Source organism: Bos indicus x Bos taurus, chromosome 9, assembly GCF_003369695.1.
Source record: "Bos indicus x Bos taurus breed Angus x Brahman F1 hybrid chromosome 9, Bos_hybrid_MaternalHap_v2.0, whole genome shotgun sequence".
Taxonomy (NCBI): Eukaryota; Metazoa; Chordata; class Mammalia; order Artiodactyla; family Bovidae; genus Bos; species Bos indicus x Bos taurus.
Window position 1 is genome coordinate 78,818,377 of NC_040084.1, and position 12,022 is coordinate 78,830,398.

Here is a 12,022-nt window from a genome sequence, read left to right on the forward strand (position 1 = left end):
CTGGGAAAGATTGAGGGCAAGAGGAGAAGGGGACAACAGAGGGATGAGATGGTTGGATGGCAACACCAACTCGATGGACATGAGTTTGAGCAAGATGTGGGAGTTGGTGATGGACAGGAAATTCTGGCGTGCTACAGTCCATGTGGTCGCAAAGAGTCGGACACGAATGAGCGATTGAACTGACTGACTGACTGATACATACATATGTATAATAGAGTACACTTATTATGTACACTGTGTGATTCATTTGCTCTATAATCTGAGGAAATAACATACTTGAAGACAGATTATCCCCAGGTGTGCCACAGAACACTCCCTTTGTGGGAGGTTGTTAGTTGCCATATGAAAGAGAGGTTTCCTTTGTTTGAAAATGTTTGAGAAATGTTGGGTTACTTTTTAAAACAAATATTCAGAGCTTTTAATAAATGAATATCAGTTGTGCTACCTGTAACATGGAAATATGAAGGTGGATTCTTTACCACTGAATCATACATTCTCTAATTATTGTATACCATGTTCCATTAATACCCATAAAGAGAGGTGTTGAAATCTTCTTCTTCTTGCATTTCTTTATATATCTTCTAGAGTTGTTTGTTGAAAGCTATATTGATATTTAATATTTTCATTAAAAGTGTCACTTTATAATGTCTATATTTCCTTTAAATATTTTTAAATCTTGTTAGGTATACATGGGCTTCCCTGGTGGCTCAGATGAAGAAGAATCTGCCTGCAATGCAAGAGGCTCAGGTTGGATCCTTAGGTCAGGAATATTCCCTGGAGAAGGGAATGGCTACCCATTCTAGTATTTTTGTCTGGAGAAATCCATGGACAGAGAAGCCTGATGGGCTATAGTCTATAGGGTCGCAGAGAGTCAGACATGACTGAACAACTAACACTTTCACAGGTACACATATTTTAGAAAAATAACTTATTTCTAGTGAATTGTTACTTTTGCTGTTAGATAGTAACACTCTTTAAAATATTTTCCCCTTCCTGTTTGTCTGATGTTAAATTTCTATTGACATTGTTATTTTTAATAAACTTTTTAGAATTGTGTTTATAGAAATGTTGCATAGATAGTGTGTGTTCCCCATCCCTCACCCAGCATCTTCTAATATTAGCATCTTATATAACCATGGTACATTTGTCAAAAGCAAACAAAGACAAAACACAACAAAACAACATTGGTACACTGCTATAAGCTGAACCCCAGATGTTATTTTGATTTTGCCAGTTTCCCACTAATGTCCTTTCCGGGATACCACGTTTAGTCATCTTGTCTCCTCCATCTCTTCTGATCTGTGACCATTGCTCAGGCTTTTCATGTTCCTAAGATGGAAGTGCTGAAAGTATTATTCACATATGTATGTAGAATGTCTCTCAACTTGTGTTTGTCTAATGATTTTCTCATAACTAGACTTGAAATGATATGGGCTTTGGGAAGGAAGATCATAGAGGTTAAGCTCTACTCTCATCATACCCCAGCAGGAAGTCCCTGATGTTTACATAATTTATCAGTGACAATATCACCTGGGTCATCTGTTAAGGAAGTGTTTGCCAGTTTTCTACTTTGCAAAGGTAATGACACTTTGACCTTTCCTCTTCCCTGTTCTTTGGAGCAAGTTGTTAAGTCCAGCCTACACTCAAGGGAGAGGGATTAAACTTCAGCTAGAGACGAGAATAGTTACATATATTATGTGGAATTCTTCTCTAAGGAAGATTTATCTCTTCTCCCTCATTTATCTGTTTTATCAATAATTTACTTATATCATTATGGGCTAATGTGTATTTATTTTACAACTCAGATTGTAGGTTACCTATTTTAATTTTGATTTGTCAGATATTACCTTGCCATGTGTTTTTGTAAATAATATAACTGAACACTTAAATATCCTCTCAATTTGTCCTTTATATTGCAAGATGGCGTGTTAATTTTTTAAAAAATTTTATCACAGGATAGTTGATTTACAGTGTTCTTAGTTTCACATGTACAGCAAAGTGAATCAGTTATACATATATCCACTCTTTTTCAGATTCTATTCCCAGATAAGCTATTATAAAATATTGAGTAGAGTTTCATGTGCTATGCAGTAGGTCCTCATTAGTTATCTATTTTATATAGTAGCGGTGTATATGTGTCAATCCCCAGCCTTCCAATTTACCCCTCCCTTACACCCTGGAAATCATAAGTTTGTTTTCCACATCTGTAACTCTGTTTTATGGTTAAGTTCATTTGTTCCCTTTTTAGAGAAGTCACATATAAGCAATGTCATAAGATATTTGTCTTTCTTTGTCTGACTTACTTTAGTCAGTATGACAACCTCTAGGTCAGCCATGGTCTGTTTAAAATCACAGAGATGCTGACATATTGGTATTTGCTTCCACATATTTTTTTATTCCTTTCATCGTGCTCCAGTATTAATTTAGCTAGTATGTTAAACATTCTGTATTTTTATTATTTTAGTTGTTACATTAAAATAAACATCTGCATATTTGATGTATTCCATATCAGTCATTATTATATTGTTTTATTAGTAAGTAAATGCTTACATTTACCCACACTCTGTAAGATAACTCTACTAGGTATAGATTATAGAATAACATTTTTTCCTTTTTTCTATTCTCTTAAGATGTTCCTCTCTTTTCTTCTGGCTTGCATAGAATTAGATGAAAAAACTATAATTCAGAACTTTTACCTGGTTCTTTATCTTCAAGACTTGTCCCCATCTTCAGTTTTCAGCATTTTATAGAAAAATCTTATGAAAAAACCCTAACATACTTTTTTGGCCAACCCAATATAATATATCCAATTGGGCTTTTATTTGTATATGTAATTTTCTTGATACTCAACTTCTTAAATTTATTTATTAATTTTGGAAAGTTATCAGGCATTAATTTTTTCAAATATTTTTTCTGTCGTTTTCTTTCTTTCTTACTTCTAAGATTTAAATCACCCATATGCTAGACCATTTGACATTGCTCAACAGCTATCACATGATTTGTTGTTGTTTGTTTTCAGTTGTTTTTCTTTTTCCTCTCTCACTTTGCATTTCCGTTTGGATGATTTCTACTGTCCTATCTTCAAGGATTGTTTTCCCTGCCATGTCAAGTGTGCCAGTCCATCAGAAAATAATTCTTCATCTTTAACAGTGTCTACTTATTCCTGTCATTTACATTTTACCTATGAAAGCATATTTTTTTGTTTCTATGACAAAATCCATATCTATTGACACACACTGTTCATCTTTTCCACTAGAGCCAGAATCATACTTTTACCAGAATCATGTCACTGTCCCTGTCAAAACTAGTTAATCTTTGTGGCTGTTCTGTTGCCTGCTCTACCTTCTGTTAATGTTTTCCTCACTTGCCTTCTTGTGTGTCTTATTTTTGATTCAATGATAGACGTTGTGTGCAAAAAACAGTTGAGACGGAAGTAAATAACATTTACACCCTGAATGAATACACCTCATCTTCTGTCATACTCTTACTGTGGGGGATTGAATCTGTCTAGTAAGGAGCTGAGCTGCTTTGACTTTTGGTGTTACTATAACTATCTTCAGCACATACTTGCTTCAGATTTTTCCAACTGTGTGCAATTGCTACCCTGGGGTTAGTGTGGGATCTAGAGTCCTGAGGACTTTTGTCAGTGTTTATCTTCCACCAGACTGTTTTTGATTGTTACTCAGTGTGAATCTTGTAGAGAATGCAGGAAAGACACATTTAGTTCCCAGGATGGCACAAAGTACCACAAAGTGGGTGGCTTAAAATAAACAAACTATATATATATTCTTTCACATGTCTGAAATCAAAGTTTTAGATGAGCCACATTTTCTGTAAGGCTCTCTGGAAGAATCTGTTCATGCTTTACTCTTAGCTTCTAATGCTGGTAGCAATTAATGGAATCCCTCAACTTGTATATGCCTCAGTCTAACTTCTGCCTCCATTATCACATGGCATTCTTCCTGTGTTTCTCTATTTGTCTCCTCTTCTTACAAAGACATGGATAATATGGAATTATGGTCTACCTTAATGATCTTCCCTAATTTGATTACATCCACAAAGATGTACCTTTTAAATAAAGTTTCATTCCCACAAATAAGGTACTGAAGAGAAGGGTTTCAGTCAGTTCAGCTGCTCAGTTGTGTACAACTCTTTGAGATCCCATGGACTGCAGCACCCCAGGCCTCCCTGTCCATCACCAACTCCCGCAGCTTGCTCAAACTCATGTCCATTGAGTTGGTGATGCCATCCAACCACCTCATCCTATGTCATCCCCTTCTCCTCCCACCGTTAATCTTTCCCAGCATCAGGGTCTTTTCTAATGAGTCAGTTCTTCACATCAAGTGGCCAAAGTATTGGAGCTTCAGCTTCAGCACCTTCCAATGAACACTCAGGCTTGAGCTCCTTTAGGATGGACTGGTTGGATCTCCTTGCAGTCCAAGGGACTCTCAAGAGTCTTCTCCAACACCATAGTTCAAAAGCATCAATTCTTCAGCGCTCAGCTTTCTTTATAGTCCAACTCTCACATCCATACATGACTATTGGAAAAACCAAAGCTTTGACTTGATGGACCTTTGTTGGCAAAGTAATGTCTCTGCTTTTTTATATGCTGTCTAGGTTGGTCATAACTTTTCTTCCAAGGAGCAAGCATTTTTTAATTTCATGGCTGCAGTCACCATCTGCAGTGATTTTGGAGTTCAAAAAAATAAAGTCTGTTACTGTTTCCAGTGAAGGGTTTAGGACTTTAAAATATCTTTTAGGAGAATATGATCCTATTCATGACAGAGGGTTTCTCAGTTCTTCTTCACCAGCCTATTTTATGCAATTTCTGTATGCTTGGCTTCTGTGATGGTTCTTTGTCAGTACTATTGCCCACTCTGTATAGTGTCTGAGCTCTGCCTTTTATTTTGGAAGGTCTTGAGCAGGAGGGTGTTATGTGCCTCACCCCAGCAGTCACAGGTATCATCTTAGTGTTGTTGAAATATTCTATCCTCTGGCAGGTATTCTTACTCTCTGCTATCAGGAAAATGTTTTTTTTTTATCCCTCCTTCATAGAGTGGGACATGACTGGGTGACTGAGCTCACACACGTGCATCCCTCAAATGCAGTGTCTTGACTTTGGGGCTGGAGGGGATTTTACTCCTCATTCATTAGCTTCCAGCTCTTGATTAACGTATAAAAAGCCTGTAGGAAGTGAGCAGAGTCTTCTTGCACTTGTGTCATTGAGGGGAGCTCTCTGAGATTTTCTGCCTTAATCTCATTCTTTCTCTTGAACATGTGGTGGAAGAGCATGAAAAATGGCTGGTGAGTGTGGACTCTTCTGTCTAGGTTCACAAAGGTTCTAAATCTTCACAGTATGCCACATTCAGCTCTTAGGAATTTGTTCAAATGTAACTTTTTCCTTTCTACCACCTTTTGGTGGACACTTAACTCTTCCTGTATTGCTCTCTCATTAGTGAAACTATTTATATTCCCTGTCTTTGGAATTTGTTTCACTTAGCTGTCTTGTGACTTAGCTCTCTAATAGATTCAAGAAAAGTTCTGTAGATCATCCAGTCTTTCCTCCTTTGTTAGAGTGGGAACAATGTTCCCTTGACTTTCCATCTCTAAATGGAAGCAAACTCTATTATCCACAGTCAACATCATTTTTTCACACATTTCTGTTTAAATTTCATATATTATTTCTGTTTAATTTTCTAGCTACTAGAGTTTATCATTTGGAAGATATTTTATTGGAAACTTATGTTATCATTTGAAAACATTTTATTTATAGAAAAGTATTTTTCCTATTGCAAAATCTAGTGTCAGTCTAATTATTTCTTTGTGAGCAATTTGTTTCTTAGCTAAGGGTAAATTTAGCTCTTACTTTTATCACTGATACTCTAAATTGTACTAAGAAATGTTTACGTTTATAGCAGTCACTCAGGCTGCTGTTTTAAAAAGTACCATCAATTGGGTGGCTCATAAACAAACATAAATTTATTTCTCACATTTCTGGAGGCAAGGGATTTCAAGGTCAGAATACCTGCAGATTTGATGTCTGGTGAAAATCCCCTTCCTGGTTCGCTGATATCTGTCTTTTAACATGTGTCTCATGGCAAAAGAGGGTGAGGGAGCACTCCAGAGTCCCTTTAAAAAAGCATCAGTCCCACAGACATAGTTTATAGCAATGTTTATGCTTGAAATAGTTTCTGTTATTCTGTTTGAGAGCCATTATGATGCATGTATCTGAGGATTCATGGCTTAAATTAATTTTAGAGATTTCTCAGCCTTATTTTGAATATTGCCTCTCCCCCAGTGTCTTTCATTGTTATTTCTGGAAAATTTGGTGGATATATTTTGTATATTCTAATTATATCCTTCATTTTTAACCTTCTATTACATACATATAAATATTTAATTTCTTAACCTTTCATGCCAATCTTCATTTCTAAAATAAATTCATTGGTGTAAAATTATGTTTTGATGCATTTTTATGTTTCTGATCATTTTGAGCTTATTAATTTATGGTTCTACCTATGATTTTATTAGCTGAGATTCTTTGCTGTCTTGTTCTAATGTTTATTGTTATTCATGAGTCTTGCTTTTGATGGATTCTTTCTTCATGTGTTTTATAATTTTGAAATGTGATTTGGTATTTCTCAGGCTTTAGCCATGGAAATCCTGTTTGGATGAGAATGAAAGAGGTACTCTCCAGATTTATGTTTGCTTATTATCTCGTACCTTAAGGGCATGAGTAACTAGAAATTAATCTTACATTTTTTCTTCAAATATTCTAGAGTAGGTATATAGGCTTCCCAGTTGGCATTAGAGGTGAAAAACCCACTTGCCAAAGCAGGAGAGACAAGGGACACAAGTTTCATCCCTGGTTTGGGAAGATCCCCTGGAGTAAGAAATGGCATCCCACTCCAGTATTCTTGCCAGGTTAATTCCATGGGCAAAGAAGCCTGGAAGGCTATAATCCATGGAGTCACCAAGTATTGGACATGATTGAGCAACTGAGCACACAGAGCACGTATATAACCCAATTTAAAAAGCAAGCATATAGTTATTTTAGTTTTTCTGATATATTTCATGGTAGTTGATTTTTAAAAAAATAATAACAAAACAGATGTTACCTAAAAGAGAATATCACAGACATTATTTATCCAATAAATCTGCATGAAGCAATGGTTAACATTCAAAGTATTATCCCCCAAATTTGGAGAACAAAATAATAATGTTATAGCAATTACCTTTGAGTAGGAAAAAAAAAAATTAAGCAGGTTAAGTACCTAGCCTAAATCTAAGGCTTTGAGTAATATACTACTGTAATGAGGGATTCTCAGGAGGAGAGGGGAATTTTCATTTCTCTATTTAACTTTCTTTATTCTTGCCAATACTCAAGACCTGAGAATCCCTATGTGCCTAATGCATTTTCTCTATCATATTTACCCACTCTTTAGACTTTAGTCTTGACTTCTAACATGAGTTCACAGCTCATGACATACATACATGACTGTATACTGATATAAAAGTTCAGAGCAAATAAACTACATGGAATCCAAAGAACTAAAAGTAAACCAAACATCAATCACTAGGTCACAGTGACTTCTGAATTTGGATATACTGCTTTCTCTTTAACTCAGAATTCCTCACATAGTGCAGATCATTTCCAAACAAAGCTGTTTATATTTTATCCTAGTTGGCAAGCAAATAACAGGTATATCCCTTACATTTGGGCTTCCCTAGTTGCTCAGTGCTAAAGAATCTGCCTGCCAATTTGGGAAACATGGGTTTGATCCCTCTGTCAGAAAGATCCCCTGCAGAAGGAAATGACAACCCACTCCAGTATTCTTGCCTGGAAAACCTCATGGACAGAGGAGCCTGGAAAGCTACAGTCCATGGGATAACAAAGACAAATACAAATAAGGGACTGCACAACAGCAACCACCACAACCACACCACCTTACATTAGTTGTTGGGATCAAGACTAATTTTGTTATCATGCATGTGGTGACTCTGGCAAGCCCTTTAAGAGATGGTTCTATATTGCTAGTACATAATACCATAATTTAACACAATGACTATATGGTACTAAATATGAAGAAAATATTAGGTGATAAGGCAATGGCAATCCACTCCAGTACTCTTGCCTGGAAAATCCCATGGACGGAGGAGCCTGGTAGGCTGCAGTCCATGGGGTCACGAAGAGTCTGACATGACTGAGCGACTTCACTTTCACTTTTCACTTTCACGCATTGGAGAAGGAAATGGCAACCCACTCCAGTGTTCTTGCCTGGAGAATCCCAGGGACGGGAGAGCCTGGTGGGCTGCTGTCTATGGGGTTGCACAGAGTCGGATACGACTGAAGCGGCTTAGCAGCAGCAGCAGCATGAATGGGCAATTCAGTGTGTCTCATCAACAAGTCCCACTATCAGGGATGTACTTAAAAAGTACTAAGACACAAATCGGTGAATCTATATTTTGGATACTATTTGTGTTGCAGGGTTGCTGGAAACTTACTGAGGCCTCAGTACCCAAGTAATTTTTCCTAATGCTGACAGTCTAAGTCAGCAGTCTCCAAATGGAAAATGTTAGTAACTCAGTCATGTCCGACTCTTTGCCACCCCATGGACTCCTCTGTCCATGGAATTCTCCAGGGAAGCATATTAGTGTGGGTTGCCATTTCCTACTCCAGGGGATTTTACCAACTCAGGAATCAAACCTGGGTCTCCTGCATCCCCTGAATTGGCAGGCAAATACTTTACTGTCTGAGCCATCCGGGAAGCCCTTAATAGTGTGGGCCATTTCTAGGACAGAGAGAAGTGCATTAATTGAAATAGGGCATTAACTGAAATAAGCTCCAACAATGTTGTACAGGTATCATTATACTTATCTTTAATGATTAAGATTTTTGAATTGCAAATATATAGTCCAAACATTTGTTATCCCACTTTGCTGCTTAGTTTTCTCCATGATACTTTTGACCTGCTTTAAGTTCTACTGATTTATTGTTTGTTGTCTACCAGTAGAACAAAAGTTCCATTAGAAGAGAGGTTTTGTTTGTTTTGTTCACTGTTTGTGCACATACTAAGCTCCAAAGCCCAACATTAATCGGTTAATTCAACATTTTTCTCAATCTACTTTCACCAAAAGAGTGAACAAATCTGGTTATTTCATCTGGACTAGAATGGGACATTCCACCCATGGCATTAGAGGAAGGACTGCCCAACATTAATCGGTTAATTCCACATTTTTCTCAATCTACTTTCACCAAAAGAATGAACAAATCTGGTTATTTCATCTGGAATAGAAGGGGCCATTCCACCCATGGCATTAGAGGAAGGACTGCATGGAATGTAGGGTTCCTAAATGAGTTGTTGTTGTTGTTTAGTCACCAAGTCATGGCTGACTTTTTGTGACCACATGAACTGCAGCACTCCGGGCCACCCTTTCCCTCACCATCTCCCAGAGTTTGCCCAAGTTCATGTCCATTTAATTGGTGATGCCATCCAACCAAAAGAATGGGATATGAAACAGGAAAAAAAAAAAAAAAGCAAAGTGTCTCGCTCAATACTACTCTGAAATAATTTCTCATGATCACATTATCAAAAAAGAAAAAGAGGTCAGGGAGATTAAGAAACTTATTTAAGGACACAAGACAGTTATCTGATAGAAAATGAAGTTGATCCCAAATTCTAAGTTTCAGTATTTTTTAACAATAGCAACAACAGACTAAATAGAAGTCCCAAGAGAACATTTCATTCCATTTGAGATCATACATGCTGACACAATTTGGCCCCAGAATAAATACCACTGGTTAGCGAGGCTGGGCCAAGAGAAACAGCTAGAATTTTTATTATAAATTCCAGATTAGGATGAGTGACAAGACCATCATCCTTGGCCAACTAAAATTATCCATTTTATAAAGAAAGTGACAGAATATGAAAAGATTAAATGCATTGGAAATTCTGTCTCTAAAAGATGTTTTTCTATTTTTTTTACTTTTATGAATCTAGATATATTTGTATTAAAAGTGGAGCTAATAATCAGTAAACTGATTATTTGGTATTGTGTGTCTCTTGAAATATGCAACTCAGTAAATTTGAGGTAGAATGGCAACCAGAAAGATGTCTTCCTGATTTAGAGAGAAATTTAACTTTCAATATTTTTAATACATTCACAGATATTAATTTCAGTTACATATATATAAATATATATACATATAAACAGAATGTCAAGATGTAATAAGAAAATAAAAATAAATAACATGAAAAATTTAGTAGACCTGGATTACATGGCATTACAACAAGCAAAAATATTCAATATATACCATATAGTATAAAAAATTTTGAAACACTTTTAATATTTTGAATTATCAGGAACCTGAATTAATGTAAACTAAGGGTATTACATCAATACCATTTTACAGTTAAGACATTGCTCTGACTTTGTCCTATTTAGTCTGTTGAAATTTATATTCAAACTTCCACTGTTCTGACCACATGCATTAAAATTTTGTCAGAGATTGTGAATAAGCACTCATCTTTGATGGATATTTAATGAGATGCAAGAATGAATATAAGGAAAAGATACATTTAGTTGGATTAGGAAAAAAGACACTTTCAAAGAATTTATAATGCTTAGTGAAATTTATCTTTTGTTATAATTCTATATCCTCTCCACTTAGTAATATTCTAGTTGATGAAGGAAGGTAAATTATTATTGAAATAATGAGTATTTTAAACACTGAAGTCATTAGCAGTTTTCCTGAAGGCTCTCAGCTTCCATAGTCCTTAGGACCACTCAATTACATTCTGCCAAACAGTGGATACATTTTGAGAATTTCAATCTAGAACCTTGAATATATAAAAGGAAGATTGCTTGTTTGACTTTCAGTCTGGACACCTCATGCCTATAAATTGCTCTTTATGTAATTCAATATGTCTAGGATTTAAAAATAAATTGTATTGGGGTATTGCTTTATCAGTGAAGAGATTCAAGGTTACCAAGTGCAAAAACTCATTCCATAATGAATGTAATAATGGATATAGCTAAATATCTACTTATATCCACAACTACACCCCCAGTCATATGAGATTACATGAAATCATAAAGCTATTTTTTTCTATGTCAATGTAGATGAACTGTACTTCCTATGTAAAAAAAAAATGGGTCCATACACTCAGTTATTGATAAGGCAGTCACAGTACATTTTTTCCTAAAGTAGCAGCATATAAACAGTATTGAAAAATATATTTCAAGGTTTTTGAGAATTTGATCATTCAGCATTAATTAAAAGTAAAGAAATTGGCCTATTTTTGAGAATAAAAAGTTCTGAGTACCTTTGAACATATATACTTGAAATAGTCATTTGAAACTGAAGAACATTAAGACATTGTTGGCTTTAGCTAGTGTTTAGATTCTCATCTTATCTATTCTCTCTGGAAATGAAGAACTGTTCATGCATTGTAACATCTGAAGTAAATAACTTGAGGGCAACCTAAAATATATCATCAGTTTGGAGGCAGTAGTAAAGTTCTAGCTAACCGAACTTGCCTGTAGCCAAATGAAGACAGAACAGGATTGTTTTGTGTCCCGGATATAAACGCAGCAGTCACCCCTGTCAGTGGTTGCTATTTGGATGGATGAATGTGCTTCCCCTTAAGATCCAAAGCAATTTTTCTTGCTAACTTTAATCATTTTTATGCATTCATACTGGAATTTTACCAGTTGTTAAACCAAAAGTTAATGTGATCTATTTATTTTGTGAGTGATTCACTTGCCCTCCCAAACAATTGATGCCTTTAGTAAAAGAATACTGGCTACCTCAGAGGGCTGGCCAGTGCACATGAGAGGTTCAAGGGCTTTCTGTGTGCAGATACGAGTGTATTTCTTGATCTGTGTCTGTAAACACAAATGTACTCAGGTTGAAAACATTCATCAATCTGTGCTATTTTGTTCTGTTTACTTTCTGGTATGTGGATATTACTTCACTAATAAGTTTACCCCAAAAGCAGTCATGCTCTTTCACAATTAT